Raw genomic sequence first — 16,406 nt, forward strand, 5'->3', positions numbered from 1 at the left:
ACTTTCCTCATCCACAAATCTTTCATCCTCGTTCAAATTAATGGGGAGATTGTCGCTTTCTCGGTCAGAATCGCTCTCGCTGCTGGTGGCCATGATTGTAAACAATGTAAGGATGTGAGGAGCTCCACAACCCGTGACGTCACGCGCACATCGTCTGATACTTCCGGTAGAGGCAAGGCTTTTTTATCAGCACCAAAAGTCACGAACTTTATCGTTGATGTTCTCTACTAAATTATTTCAGCAAAAATATGGCAATATCGCGAAATTATCAAGTATGTCACATAGAATGGACCTGCTATCCCCGTTTGAATAAGAAAATCAAATTTCAGTAGGCCTTTAAGCTTTAGGACACCAGCCCTTACAATGTGGTAATAGCAGCATCAAGAAGCGGTCTAAAAATCAAACGTTAAAGGCCTACTGAAATGAGATTTTCTTATTTAAACGGGGATAGCAGGTCCATTCTATGTGTCATACTTGATCATTTCGCGATATTGCCATATTTTTGCTGAAAGGATTTAGTAGAGAACATCGACGATAAAGTTCGCAACTTTTGGTCGCTGATAAAAAAGCTGTGATGTCACGGGTTGTGGAGCTCCTCGCATCCTTACATTGTTTACAATCAAAGCCACCAGCAGCGAGAGCGATTCGGACTGAGAAAGCGACGATGTCCCCATTCATTTGAGCGAGAATGAAAGATTTGTGGATGAGGATAGTGAGAGTGAAGGACTAGAAAAAAAAAAGGTGAGGGCAGTGGGAGCGATTCAGATGTTATTTGACACATTTACTAGGATATTTCTGGAAAATCCCTTATCTGCTTATTGTGTTACTAGTGTTTTAGTGAGATTAAATGGTACCTGAAATTCAGAGGGGTGTGGCCACAGGTGTGGTGACCGCCAGTGTCTCCGGTGGGAGGAGGTAAGAGGGTCAGCAGCTGCAGGAGGACGCAAGCTCCGCTCATGTCTACGGTAAGAGCAGACTTATTACCACAATTTTCTCACCGAAACCTGCCGGTTGACATGTGGTCGGGAACCATGTTCGCTGACCGCTCTGTTCCATATTAAAGCTTCACCTTCGGGAATGTAAACAAGGAAACACCGGCTGTGTTTGTGTTGCTAAAGGCAGCTGCAATACACCGCTTCCCACCTACATCTTTCTTTTTTGACTTCTCCATTATTAATTGAACAAATTGCCAAAGATTCAGCCACACAGCTGTCCAGAATACTGTGTAATTATGCAATTTAAAGCAGACGACTTTTGGCCGTGATTCATGCTGGAAGAACATGCCTGCTACAGCCGGTAACGTATTGGCATGAGTTGCAATGTTAATATTTCATCATTGATATATAAACTATCAGACTGCGTGGTGGGTAGTAGTGGGTTTCAGTAGGCCTTTAAGAGTCAGCTTATTTAGTACGAAAACAGCCCATCCCGCCCAGAAATAAATACAGCCATTTTGTTCTAACCCGATAAGACCTCCTTCACAAAAAGGGAGTATATTATACTCCCAACAGACATTCCAGGCCTTCAGGGTGAAACACGGACTTCACTAACAAGCATTTGTGTTCTCAGGGGAAAATATTATTAGTTTATAGTTCAGAAAATACAATAGTTTTGTTTTACTTTTAATTTTGGACAGTACAACTGTCAGAGAGCACTTGGTTGAGTTTGACATGAGCCCAGAATGCAGAGAGAGGTAAAAGGGGGTACTAACAAAAAGTTAGCAAACACCAGGCTAGTGCAAGGTAATGCAGCGCAAAAAGCAACACTAAAAAAGTGACACTATATCAATCAATCAATGTTTACTTATCTAGCCCTAAATCACGAGTGTCTCAAAGGGCTGCACAAGCCACAATGAAGTCCTCGGCTCAGATCCCACATCAGGGCAAGAATAGTGAAGTCCAGTTCATAGTAGGGCCAGCAGGAGATCATCTTGAGTGGAGACGGGTCAGCAGCGCAGTGCTTCACTCTAACTTTCCTCATCCACGAATCTTTCATTCTCGCTCAAATTAATGGGGAAATTGTCACTTTCTCGGTCCGAATAGCTCTTGCTGCTGGAGGCTATGATTGTAAACAATGTGAGGAGCCCTACAACCCGTGACATCATGCGCACAACGTCTGCTACTTCCGGTAAAGGCAAGGCTTTTTTATTAGCGACTAAAAGTTGCAAACTTTATCGTCGATGTTCTCTACTAAATGAATGGTCCACCCTGGGTCCCCGACTTTGGACTGCTAGCGCCTCATCTGTGGTCAGCGAATCTGTGCCCCCCACTTCCACGAAGGGAGAGGGGGGCAGAGCAAAAAAGAAACGGCAGATCAACTGGTCTAAAAGTGGGGGTCTATTTAAAGGGTAGAGTATACAAATGAGTTTTAAAATGGGACTTAAATGCTTCTACTGAGGTAGCATATCTGACTGTTACCGGGAGGGCATTCCAGAGTACTGGAGCCCGGATAGAAAAAGCTATACAGCTTGCAGACTTTTTTGGGGCTTTAGGAATCACTAATAAGCCGGAGTTCTTTGAATGCAGATTTCTTGTCGGGACATATGGTACAATACAATCAGCAAGATAAGATGGAGCTAGACCATGTAGTACTTTATACATTAGTACAAACCTCGTTTCCATATGAGTTGTGAAATTGTGTTCGACGTAAATATAAACAGAATACAATGCTTTGCAAATCCTTTTCAACCCATATTCAGTTGAATATGCTACAAAGACAACATATTTGATGTTCAAACTGATAAACATTTTTTTTTGTGCAAATAATCATTAACTTTAGAATTTGATGCCAGCAACACGTGACAAAGAAGTTGGGAAAGTAACAATAAATACTAATAAAGTTGAGGAATGCTCATCAAACACTTATCCCACAGGTGTGCAGGCTAATTGGGAACAGGTGGGTGCCATGATTGGGTACAAAAACAGTTTCCCAAAAAATGCTCAGTCTTTCACAAGAAAGGATGGGGCAAGGTATACCCCTTTGTCCACAACTGCGTGAGCAAATCGTCAAACAGTTTACGAACAACGTTTCTCAAAGTGCAAATGCAAGAAATTTAGGGATTTCAACATCTACGGTCCATAATATCATCAAAAGGTTCAGAGAATCTGGAAAAATCACTCCACGTAAGTGGCATGGCCGGAAACCAACATTGAATGACCGTGACCTTCGATCCGTCAGACGGCACTGTATCAAAAACCGACTTCCATCTTTAAAGGATATCACCACATGGGCTCAGGAACACTTCAGAAAACCACTGTCACTAAATACAGTTCGTCGCTACATCTGTAAGTGCAAGTTTAAGCTCAACTATGCAAAGCAAAAGCCATTTATCAACAACATCCAGAAATGCCGCCGGCTTCTCTGGGCCAGAGATCATCTAAGATGGACTGATGAAAAGTGTTCTGTGGTCTGACGATTCCGCATTTCAAACTGTTTTTGGCAATATTCAACACCGTGTCATCCGGACCAAAAGGGAAGCGAACCATCCAGACCGTTATCGACAAAAAGTTCAAAAGCCAGCATCTGTGATGGTATGGGGGTGCATTAGTGCCCAAGGCATGGGTAACTTTCACATCTGTGAAGGCACCATTGATGCTGAAAGGTACATACAGGTTTTGGAACAACATATGCTGCCGTCTTTTTTATGGACGCCCCTGCTTATTTCAGCAAGACAATGCCAAGCCACATTCGGAACGTGTTACAACAGTGTGGCTTAGTAAAAAAAAAGTGCGGGTACTTTCCTGGCCCGCCTGCAGTCCAGACCTGTCTCCCATTGAAAATGTGTGGCGCATTATGAAGCGCAAAATACGACAGCGGAGACCCCGGACAGTTAAACGACTAAAGCTCTACATAAAACAAGAATGGGAAAGAATTCCACTTTCAAAACTTCAACAATTAGTTTTCTCAGTTCCCAAACGTTTATTGAGTGTTGTTAAAAGAAAAGGTGATGTAACACAGTGGTGAACATGCCCTTTCCCAACTACTTTGGCACATGAAGCCATGAAGTTCTAAGTTAATTATTATTTGCACAAAAAAATAAAGTTTATGAGTTTGAACATCAAATATGTTGTCTTTGTAGTGCATTCAATTGAATATGGGTTGAAAAGGATTTGCAAATCATTGTATTCCGTTTATATTTACATCTAACACAATTTCCCAACTCATATGGAAACGGGGTTTGTAAGTGCACAGGAAGCCAGTGCAGGTGAGCCAGTACAGGCGTAATATGATCAAACTTTCTTGTTCTTGTCAAAAGTCTAGCAGCCGTATTTTGTACCAACTCTAATCTTTTAATGCTAGACATGGGGAGACCCGAAAATAATTTGTTACAGTAATCGAGACGAGACGTAACGAACGCATGAATAATGATCTCAGCATCGCTAGTGGACAAAATGGAACAAATTTTAGCGATATTACGGAGATGAAAGAAGGCCGTTTTAGTAACACAGATAATCGGCATTTCCTTTTTCTTAGCGTTGAGTTGCAAAAAGTTAGCGGACATCCATTGTTTGATTTCATTAAGAAAAGCCTCCAGCTGACTACAAAATAATAATCCGGTGCTCAACATTTGAACCAGAAGGAAGTTATACTGACCAAATTACTAATTAAGAATAGGTGCGCTAGAGCAGTGGTTCTTAACCTTGTTGGAGGTACCGAACCCCACCAGTTTCATATGTGCATTCACCGAAAAAATGTTTTTGGTACCACTTCAGTATGTGGAACATATTCTAAGTAACAAACACTTAATTTAGAGTTATTTGGACACTAGGGGAACATATTCTAAGTAATAAAGACTTAATTTAGAGTTATTTGGTTGGGGTTAGGGTCAGGGTTAGAGGGTTAGGGTTATAATAACGCCATGCTGAATAAGGCATTAATGAGTACTTAATAGTTAATGACAATATGTTACTAATTTGCATGTTAATAAGCAACTAATTAATGGTGAATATGTTCCCCATACTAAAGTGTTACCATGTTTTTTTTACTGGTGCACAAAATGAACCGTGCATGAACATCACCTTGTTCAAACAACAAAACCAACAGTGTATAAACTCACATAAATTACACACCTGCAAGTCAGTCAGCTGTAATACACCGATAGGGAGAAGTTTGTGTTTACATAATGAGTCGGGTGTGTTTTGACCTCTGCCGAACCCCTGAGCCCGACTCACCGAACCCCTAGGGTTCGATCGAACCCAGGTTAAGAACCACTGCGAAATGGAGGAACTATAACAATAAATTTAGAAAGTAGAAAACACCAGGACATGGAATAAAAATAAAAAAAACACGGGAATGTAACAACCAAAGCCCAAACTGTGCCAGGAACAAGACATTGAGGAACAAAATAATTAACGTAATTTTATATGGGAAAATAAATGGTTGAATTATGTGCGCAAGAGAATTCTTGAGTAAAAGTCTTACTGCAATACTGACTGACTGATTCCAAAAATGTCATCCGATCACATAGTTGTGAGCGATGCACAAGTTTGCAAACACGGGCCTTAAATTACTTTTTGCTTCCACGTGGTTAAAACGCAACTCCACGGTGGTGAAATCCCTGACTTATTTCCGGGCTGCCCACATGGGACTGACAGGCACAAAAAGAGGGAGGTCAATAAGACTGCCTGCCAGCTGTTTGAAAAGAAAAGACCCTCACATGGAACAGAGGGCGACAGACAGATGGCCTGTCAGTTGTCACCAAAGTCACATGCTATTAGTGCACACACGCATTATACAAACCCATTTCCATATGAGTTGGGAAATTGTGTTAGATGTAAATATAAACGGAATACAATGATTTGCAAATCCTTTTCAACCCATATTCAATTGAATGCACTACAAAGACAAGATATTTGATGTTCAAACTCATAAACTTTATTTTTTGTTTGCAAATAATAATTACCTTAGAACGTCATGGCTGCAACACGTACCGAAGTAGTTGGGAAAGGGCATGTTCACCACTGTGTTACATCACCTGTTCTTTTAACAACACTCAATAAACGTTTGGGAACTGAGGAAACTAATTGTTGAAGCTTTGAAAGTGGAATTCTTTCCCATTTTTGTTTTATGTAGAGCTTCATTCGTTCATTTGTTATATATTCTAACAAAGTGTAGATTGGATTTTAACCTATTTAAAACATGTAATCAAAATTCTAAAATTAATCTTAATCAGGAAAAATTACTAAGGATCTTCCATAAATTCTTTTTTAAATTTTTTTCAAAAAGATTCGAATTAGCTAGTTTTTCTCAATTTTTTCCGGTTGAATTTTGAATTTTAAAGAGTCGAAATTGAAGATGAACTATGTTTCAAAATTTAATTTAAATTTTTTTCGTGTTTTCTCGTCTTTTAATCCGTTCAATTAAGTGTTTTTTTCATAATTTATTCTCTACAAAAAACCTTCCGTAAAAGGAAAAAAAAAAATGTACGACGGAGTGACGGACAGAAATACCCATTTTTTTATATATATACAGATTTATTTATTAAAGGTAAATTGAGCAAATTGGCTATTCCTGGCAATTTATTTAAGTGTGTATTAAACTGGTAGCCCTTCGCATTAATCAGTACCCAAGAAGTAGCTCTTGGTTTCAAAAAGGTTGGTGACCCCTGATGTAGACACATCGGGTGACATCATTAAATGCATAAGGAGTGGTCACCCCGGGTCCCGACTTTATGTGAAAGTCTAGTCCAATAAGAGGCAAGCAGGGGATCATCTTGGATGGATGCAAAGACGAGTGGTCCATCCCGACTTTGGCTGATCGTGGTCACCTGATAACCTATCTATACATGAGAAGTAGGCAGAGCAATAAAGAAAGACGGCAGATCAACTGGTCTAAAAAGGGGTCTATTTAAAAGCCGGTACATTTCAGAGACGGTATCGTATCGAAAATGATTCATTAGTACTGCGATACTATGCTAATACTGGTATACCGTACAACCCTAGTACAAACTGAAATAAGAACCCAACGTTAGGATTTTGATATAAGATTTTTTTTTGGCCTGCTGGTCAAAAATGAGCATCACAACGGTTCTTTGTCCTATATTGTGTTGTCCTATGCTTGTTGAAATGTGTATTTCGCAAACATTGCAACATTCCTGTACACCGTGTCCCCAGAGCCGAACAATCATAGTTTATGATGTTGTGAAAATGCCTCTATTGGGAATCTGAAGCTCGGTGGCGCAACAATGCCCTCATTCATCAACCGTGCATAAATAGGCCATCTCTGAAAAAGGAAGAGGTCTTCATTACTGCTGGGAAATCATTATTCAATTGAAATATGTCAGTCAAACCAATGCAACTGTGCATACTGGTACTGTACGGAGAGGGCAAAAGTACATGTACTGCTGCACACAGGTGATCTCCATCATTGATATTATGTTGAAGTGCAGATGGATAGATAATAAATCCACGTATATCACAAAAAAACTTCAGACGCGATGCAAGTGCAATATTGTACCAATATTGTTCTTATTTTTTTTAAATGTTTTTATTTTATTTTTTTATAAACGGCTGTGATGATAATGTAAATGTTATGTTGGGTTGTTTATTAATATTGATACTGTTGTTGATATTATTTATTTTTGTTTAACTACTTTTGGCATACTTGCCAACCCTCCCGGATTTCCCGGGAGACTCGAAATTCAGCACCTCTCCCGGGACAAATTTTCTCCCGAAATTCAGGCGGAGCTGGAGGCCACGCCCCCTCCAGCTCCATACGACCTGAGTGACGTGTCAACAGTCTTTCCCACAATATAAAGCACGAGCCTGCCCAATGACGCTATAAGTGTAGAATGATCGAGGTCGAGTTCTTGGTTTCTTATGTGGGTTTATTGTTAGGCAGTTTCATTAAAGTCCTCCCAGCCCGGTAATAACACACAACAACAGCAGTCACATTTTCGTGTACCGTAAAGCAGTTCGTCTGCCGTAAGCTCCAATGTTGTGAACATGTGACACTCTTAAGCAGGACAATACTGCCATCTACTTTACATAGAATAGAATAGAATGTAGAATAGAATGTATTTTATTTAATTCAGCACCCCAGTTCGCTCACAATAAACAATGATAATAATAAGTAATATAATATATATAATATATAATATATGAATAATATAAATATATTCTACATATATTCTACATTTAAGTGCAGTCAAGGAACATATGCCTTATACAGTCTGATGGCTGTCTGTATGAAGGACGTCCTGTGTCGTTCCGTGTTACATTTTGGGAGTCTGACACTTCCCCTGAACGTGCTCATTTTCTCCGCGAGGTCCGAGTGTAGTGGGTGGGAGGTGTTGTCCATAATGGCTAGGAGTTTCCTAGACTTCTTCTCTGCCAGAGAGACTAGCTGTGGTTACAAAAATAGTGACGGAGAATAGAACAAAGATGGACATTTCAACCCTTAACTCAACAATGAGTAGATGAGTGTTATGTGTGTCTATATGTGTAAATAAATAAACACTGAAATTCAAGTATTTCTTATATATATATATATATATAATAGAATAAGAATAAAGAATTCACTGAAAGTCAAGTATTTTTATATATATATATAAAATATATGTATATATATATTTAATATATATATATATATATATATATATATATATATATATATAAAATATTTGACTCTTAACCACGCCCCCCCACACACACCCCACCTCCCGAAATCGGAGGTCTCAAGGTTGGCAAGTATGACTTTTAAATTATTTTGTGTCATGTTTATGTGTCCTCTCAATTGCTCTGTGGTTTGCTATTCTGAATGTTGCTGGGCCAGGTTTGGTGTTGGAATTGGAATTGTATTATTATGGTATTAGTGAGTATTATTGTGTTGGATTGATTAATTAAAAAACAAATAATAATATTAATAATAATACAAACTGAAAAAATATGAATTGTAATAACCATAAAAAGTGATTGAAAAACGTCTTATTTTTAATTGATGCTAAATTGTGCGGATAAAAAAATCCTTTTAAATTTTTTAGGAATTCAATTAAATGGGGAACAGCACTTTTTGGGGAATTTTTTCAATCATTCCCAACCCCAATGTAAGACAAGAATAGAATACTTTTTTTTCTATTTTTTTATGCATTCTAACTTCTAATTTGCAGACTATAATTACCGGTTTGCAAAAAATATTTTTAACCCAAATAGGTGAAATGAGATAATCTCCCACGCAGAGGTGGGTAGAGTAGCCAGAAATTGTACTCAAGTAAGAGTACTGTTACTTTAGAGATGTATTACTCAAGTAAAAGTAAGGAGTAGTCACCCAAATATTTACTTGAGTAAAAGTAAATAGTATGTTGTGAAAAAACTACTCAAGTACTGAGTAACCTGTTCGTTTAATGATGACGGCAACAAGTAATGTACAAAAACATAAAAATAGCAATGAACAAATTCACAGCCAGGAATATCTCTTAAGCAACTAAAACAATAATTTATATCAAATAATATATATTTGGTTTTACACTGTATTGAAAAAAAAAAAATTAAATTGAATTTTACCTTTGCAACCTCATTATACTATTGGCCAAGTTTTATATTCATAAATGTAAGTTTCTCAATATCCGACCTGTTTTTTGTGCCTTTAAAAAATATATAGATCTCTACATTAAAACACTAAACCTCTAACAACCAAAAAGCTGTGAAAACGATGATGCTGTGTTCCAAATTTAAGTTATTTACTGAGATTAAGTGAGCCTATGGCTTTGCACTTTGTTTATTTTATACGTCAGTATATATATTTTTTGCATTCTATTTGAGTTACTTTGAACTTACGACCCCCTGGCGCTGTTTTGTTCGATTTTTATACTGTTTTGTACTGTTTTTGTACTTACTTTGATTATTATTTTCAACTGTTTGTGAATGTTGAAATTTATAATTAAAGGTTTATAAAAAAAAAAAAAGTGTGCAGTTAATCATGTGACCGCCTGGCTCTGTTTGATTGGTGAAACGGAGTCAAACGTCACTGGTGACTGCATTTGAATGGTGAAACGGAGTCAAATGTCACCAGTGACTGCATTTGAATGGTGAAACAGAGTCAAACGTCCCCAGTGACTGCATTTGATTGGTGAAACGGAGTCGAATGTCTCCAGCGACTGCATTTGATTGGCGAAACGGAGTCAAAACGTCACCAGTGACTGCATTTGATTGGTGAAACGGAGTCAAACGTCACCAGTGACTGCATTTGATTGGTGAAACAGAGGCATGTGAGAGATCCTACTTTGAAGGTCTAAACCAAAACAAACAAAGCCTGCATTAACAGATCGATAAAAATCAGTAGCGAGTAGCGAGCTGACTGTAGATAAATGGAGCAGAGTAAAAGTAGCGTTTCTTCTCTATAAATATACTCAAGTAAAAGTATGTTGCATTAAAACTACTCTTAGAAGTACAATGTATCCCAAAAGTTACTCAAGTAGATGTAACGGAGTAAATGTAGCGCGTTACTACCCACCTCTGCTCCCACGGCACACCAGACTGAAAATCACCGGACGCTAGTGTGCCGCGGCACAGTGGTTGAAAGAAACTGAATTACAAAATTGGTTGATTGGCAACACTAGATTGGCTCTAAATGTTAGTGTGGATGTTGTCTATCTGTGTTGGCTCCGCGATGAGATGGCGACTTGTCCCCCCCGAATGCAGCTGAGATAGGCTCCAGCAAAATGGATGTTTTCAAAATAAAATACCTATTTTTAAGCTTAAAGGTCCTGCTGATTTCTAGATTTACAAATATTACCTTATGATGTCTTGTCGAGTAAAATTAACTTGCTCCATGGATAGATAATAGTGTAAACCAGGGGTCACCAACCTTTTGGAAACCAAGAGCTACTTCTTGGGTACTGATTAATGCGAAGGGCTACCAGTTTGATACACACTTAAATACATTGCCAGAAATAGCCAATTTGCTCAATTTACCTTTAATAAATATACATATATATATATATTTAAAAAATGGGTATTTTTTTAATATATTTTCGTTTTTCTCGTACATTTTTTTTCCTTTTTTTTAGAGAATAAATGATGAAAAAAACATTTAATTGAACGGTTCAAAAGAGAAGAAAACATGAAAAAATGAAAATTAAATTTTGAAACATAGTTTATCTTCAATTTTGACTCTTTAAAATTCAAAATTCAACCGAAAAAAATGAAGAGAAAAACTAGCTAATTTGAATCTTTTTGAAAAAATAAAAAAAAGAATTTATGGAACATCATTAGTAATTTTTCCTGATTAGCATTAATTTTAGAATTTTGATAACGTGTTTTAAATAGGTTAAAATCCAATCTGCACTTTGCTAGAATATTTAACAAATTGGACCAAACTATATTTCTAACAAAGACAAATCATTATTTCTTCTAGATTTTCCAGAACAAAACTTCAAAGAAATTCAGAAGACTTTGAAATAAGATTTAAATTTGATTCTAAAGATTTTCTAGATTTGCCAGAATATTTTTTTTGAATTTTAATAATAAGTTTGAAGAAATATTTCACAAATATTATTCGTCGAAAAAACAAAAGCTAAAATTAAGAATTAAATTAAAATGTATTGAATATTCTTTACAATAAAAAAAAACTTGAACATTGATTTAAATTGTCAGGAAAGAAGTGGAAGAAATTTAAAAGGTAAAAAGGTATATGTGTTTAAAAATCCTAAAATCATTTTTAAGGTTGTATTTTTTCTATAAAATTGTCTTTCTGAAAGTTATAGGAAGCAAAGTAAAAAAATAAATACATTTATTAGAACAAGTGAAGACTAAGTATTTAAAATATTTTCTTGGATTTTCAAAGTCTATTTCAGTTTTGTCTCTTTTAAAATTAAGAATGCCGAGCATAGCGACACCAGCTTAATAGTAAATAAAAATTTAAAAAATAGAGGCAGCTCACTGGTAAATGCTGCTATTTGAGCTATTTTTAGAACAGACCAGCGAGCTACTCATCTGTTCCTTACGGGCTACCTGGTGCCCGCGGGCACCACGTTGGTGACCCCTGGTGTAAACTTCTAGTAGTTTTATTTTCCTAAAATCTAATATTGTGTCAACCTAATGATACATTTGCAAAAATCCCCACCCTCACTTGCATGTCATGTTTCTGCCCAGTAACCATTTTCAGCCAGCCATTGTTCCCTCCATTCGTCCTCAGGCAGCCAGGCAGTGACATCAGTCCCCTTTCACCCACTTCTCTAAAGGCTGCAGTGCGAGGTAACCTCCGGTCAAAGCAAGACGCGTTCACGTGCTCTCCCACACCTCCGACATTCTGGCTGCCCGACTCTGACTCACTTGACTTGTGGCACAAAATGCTGCTTCGTGGTCATTTTTTTTTTTTTTTTTTTTTTTTTTTTTACAATGTCCGTCACGAAGTATTGATCGTATCTGTGCTCTAACCAAGAACGAGAATATAAATAACTTCCCCTTGCTCTCAGTGGCAGATTGCGATATGTGCGATAGTGCCTGAAGGCAACACCAGGGCTGTATTTTAAGCCGCTAAAGTACACAATTCTGTGTTTATTCAAGATGTGGTTCAGCTGTCACGTCTTTGATGATAATCATTTATTCTATTTACACCACCTGCTTGAAATATATTAATATAATTTTAACAGGGTTTGCACAATCCCTTCAAAATAAAAGCACATTTTGTGTCTTATTTCCTCCTTTAAACTCATTTTGCTGCACACTTATTCTCCTCTCATCCTGCCTGCGTGTAACTGAGCGGTGAGGTTACTATCGGTCAAATCTCCCCTCCTCCATCATTTGCAGCTCTGAGGTTACTTTCGGTTAAAGCTTTCCATCCTCCTACGGTTCTTCTTCCCGAATTGTCTTGCCAGCGCCCTCATGTAATTATACCTGTGTGCTATGTCTTTATTCAGCAACTAGGCGTTGTTTTGCTTGCACACTTTAATGGAAGTCATCCAAGAGGAACTGTAGCGTGAATCTAAAGCAATGTTAAGCAGTTTTACTGTATAATTAATTGTCTTGGCATTCGCATCACTGTGATTCCGTGTAATAAATTACATAATCGAGCCCAAACATCAATCACTTCTGAAGTATTTTACATATTTTTATGACAGCATCCCTAAAGTAAGGTTTATTTGTGTGCAGAATGGGTATTGTTTACATTCTAACGTGGGGTAACAAACGGTTAGCATATTTAAACGTGATTAATCCCAGTTTGTTCATAGTTAACTCAAAGTTAATTGGGATTAATTGCAAAAAATACGATTTTTTGGGGGTCATTAATAGGTGTACTCTAGACCAGTGGTTCTCAACCTTTTTTCAGTGATGCAACCCCTGGGAACCTTTAATTCAAGTACCCCCTAATCAAAACAAAGCATTTTTGGTTGAAAAAAAAGAGATAAAGAAGTAAAATACAGCACTATGTCATCTGTTTCTGATTTTTATCAAATTGTATAACAGTGCAAAATATTGCTAATTTATAATGGTCTTTCTTAAACTATTTGGAAAAAAATATATAAAAATAACTAAAAATGTGTTGAAAAATAAACAAGTCACTCAATTATAAATAAAGATTTCTACACATTGAAGTAATCATCAACTTAAAGTGCTCTTTTTGGGAATTGTAACAGAGATCCATCTGGATTCATCAACTTAATTCTAAACATTTATTCACAAAAAGGCCCTGCGATGAGGTGGAAACTTGTCCAGGGTGTACCCCGCCTTCCGCCCAATTGTAGCTCAGATAGGCGCCAGCGCCCCCCGCGACCCCAAAAGGGACTAATCGGTAGAAAATGGATGGATGGATGGATAGTCTCAAAAAAAAAAAAGTCTTTAACAGCAAGATTTATGGAACATGTCCACAAAAAAGCTAGCTGTCAACACTGAATATTGCATTGTTGCATTTCTTTTCACAGTTTATGAATTTATATTCATATTTTGTTGAAGTATTATTCAATAAATATTTTTAAAAATCTCACGTACGCTTTGGCATACCTTCAAGTACCCCCAGGGGTACGCGTACCCCCATTTGAGAACCACTGCTCTAGACAGTTTTTATTACTATGACTAGGCAAATAAGTTGGTTTTAATATTTTTAATTTTTTTTAAGGACTTAAACACATTTTTAATGACTATTAAAAAAAAATATTGGTTGATGTCTTGCCAGAGCTTGTATTTTGTGGGAATGCAGAATTTATATTCCTGCTATGGGAGCACTGGCATTCACAGGAGAGGAGCTACACCATGTTTAGATACCAGTTTCACACATTAAAGGCCTACTGAAACCCACTACTACCGGCCACGCAGTCTGATAGTTTATATATCAATGATGAAATATTAACATTGCAACACATGCCAATACGGCCGGTTTAGTTTACTAAATTACAATTTTAAATTTCCTGCGGAGTTTCTTGTTGAAAACGTCGCGGAATGATGACATGTGTTTGTGACGTTTTTAGTTGGAGGGGACATACTAGATCAGCACTACTAGCGGCTAAAAGTCGTCTCTTTTCATCACGCAATTACACAGTAATTTGGACAACTGTGTTGCAGAATATTTTGCAATTTCAATTAATAATGGAGACTACAAAGACAATGCTGTTGGTGGAAAGTGGTGTATTGCAGCTGCCTTTAGCACCGAGACACAGCCGGTGTTTCTTTGTTTGTTGTGAAGCTGCGGTCAAGCGAACATGTTTCTCAACGTCGATCAGCATGTTTTTGGATGGGAAAATTGTGATGTATATCTTACCGGAGACATCATTGGATTATTCGTCCTCCTGGAGTAGCTGTTTAAAAGGCAGCTGTGAGCTTGGTTCCTCGGCTTCTCTCTGTGACACTGCGTGTTCACCGCAGCCATCCGACCTCGAGGTATGTCTTTACAATCTCACTAAAACACTATTAAAACAATAAGCAGATCAGGGATCTTCCAGAATTATTCTAGTAAATGTCTAATTATATCTGAAACGCTCACACTGTCGCCGCCCATAGCCGTCGCTTTTTATTTTATTTTATTATTTTTATTTTTTTTCTAGTCCTACACTATCAATATCCTCATTCCCGAATCTTTCATCCTCGCTCAAATTAAAAGGGAAATTGTCGCTTTCTCGGTCCAAATAGCTCTTACTGCTGGTGGCTCCCATTATAAACAATGTGAATACGTGAGGAGCCCTACAACCCGTGACGTCACGCGTACATCGTCTGCTACTTCCGGTACAGGCAAGGCTTTTTTATTAGCGACCAAAAGTTGCCAACTTTATTGTCGATGTTCTCTACTAAATCCTTTCAGCAAAAACATGGCAACATCGCGAAATGATCAAGTATGACACATAGAATGGACCTGCTATCCCTGTTTGGATATGAAAATCTCATTTCAGTAGGCCTTTAATAACAAATTGTGGATTGTTACGATCATGGTTTGATTGCCAGAGATTTTTGGAAGTGTAATCTTTAATATTTCTGATATTCTGTACATTAAATGCTGTACAAGTTAATGGTATTTATATATCTGCATGACATCGTTAACCTTCTCTATTTATTAATACAATGTAGTATTGTCCTGATACCAATATTTTAGTACCGGTACCAAAACATTTTCGGTACTTTTCTAAACAAAAGGGACCACAAAAAATTGCATTATTGGCTGTATTTTAACAAAAAATCTTACAGTACATTAAACATACATTTCTTATTGCAAGTTTGTCCTTAAATAAAATAGTGAGCATACAAGACAACTTGTCTTTTATTAGTAAGTAAGCAAACAAAGGCTCCTAATTTTGCTGCTGATGTATGCAGTAACAAATTGCGTAATTTTTCATTCTATTATTTTGTCAAAATTCTTACGGACAAGTGGTAGAAAATTGACTTTTAATCTACTTGTTCATTTACTGTTAATATCTGCTTACTTTCTCTTTTAACATGTTCTATCTATACTTCTGTTAAAATGTATTAATAACTTATTCTTCTGTTTTTTGATACTTTTACATTCGTTTTGGATGATACAACAAATTTGTGCATCAATCCGATACCAAGTCGTTACAGGATCCTACATCGGACCGGTACTTTTCAGAGGCGGTAAAATGATTCATTCGTGTCGCGGTCCTATACTAATACTGGTATGCCGTACAACCCTAATACAATGTAATATTCAGCCAGCTAAACATTTTGTAATTGTGGATTATCAATCAAAACTGGTTATATAAGAATATACACTCAACAGCCCTGTCGTGGATTCCACTAACTAATTAGTCTTATTTGCTTTTACAATATGTTGTATTTTCAATGATAGCCAACATTAATGCTTCTTATCAATCCGACAAACTAATTGAGAACTAATATTGTGGAATGGCTACCATTCCATAGTGTCGCTAACACTAGGTTGAGTTTTCAATCAATCAATCAAAGTTTATTCATACAGCCCTAAATCACAAGTGTCTCAAAGGGCTGCACAAGCCACAACAACATACG

The sequence above is a fragment of the Nerophis ophidion genome, linkage group LG20 (assembly GCF_033978795.1).
Source record: "Nerophis ophidion isolate RoL-2023_Sa linkage group LG20, RoL_Noph_v1.0, whole genome shotgun sequence".
NCBI lineage: Eukaryota > Metazoa > Chordata > Actinopteri > Syngnathiformes > Syngnathidae > Nerophis > Nerophis ophidion.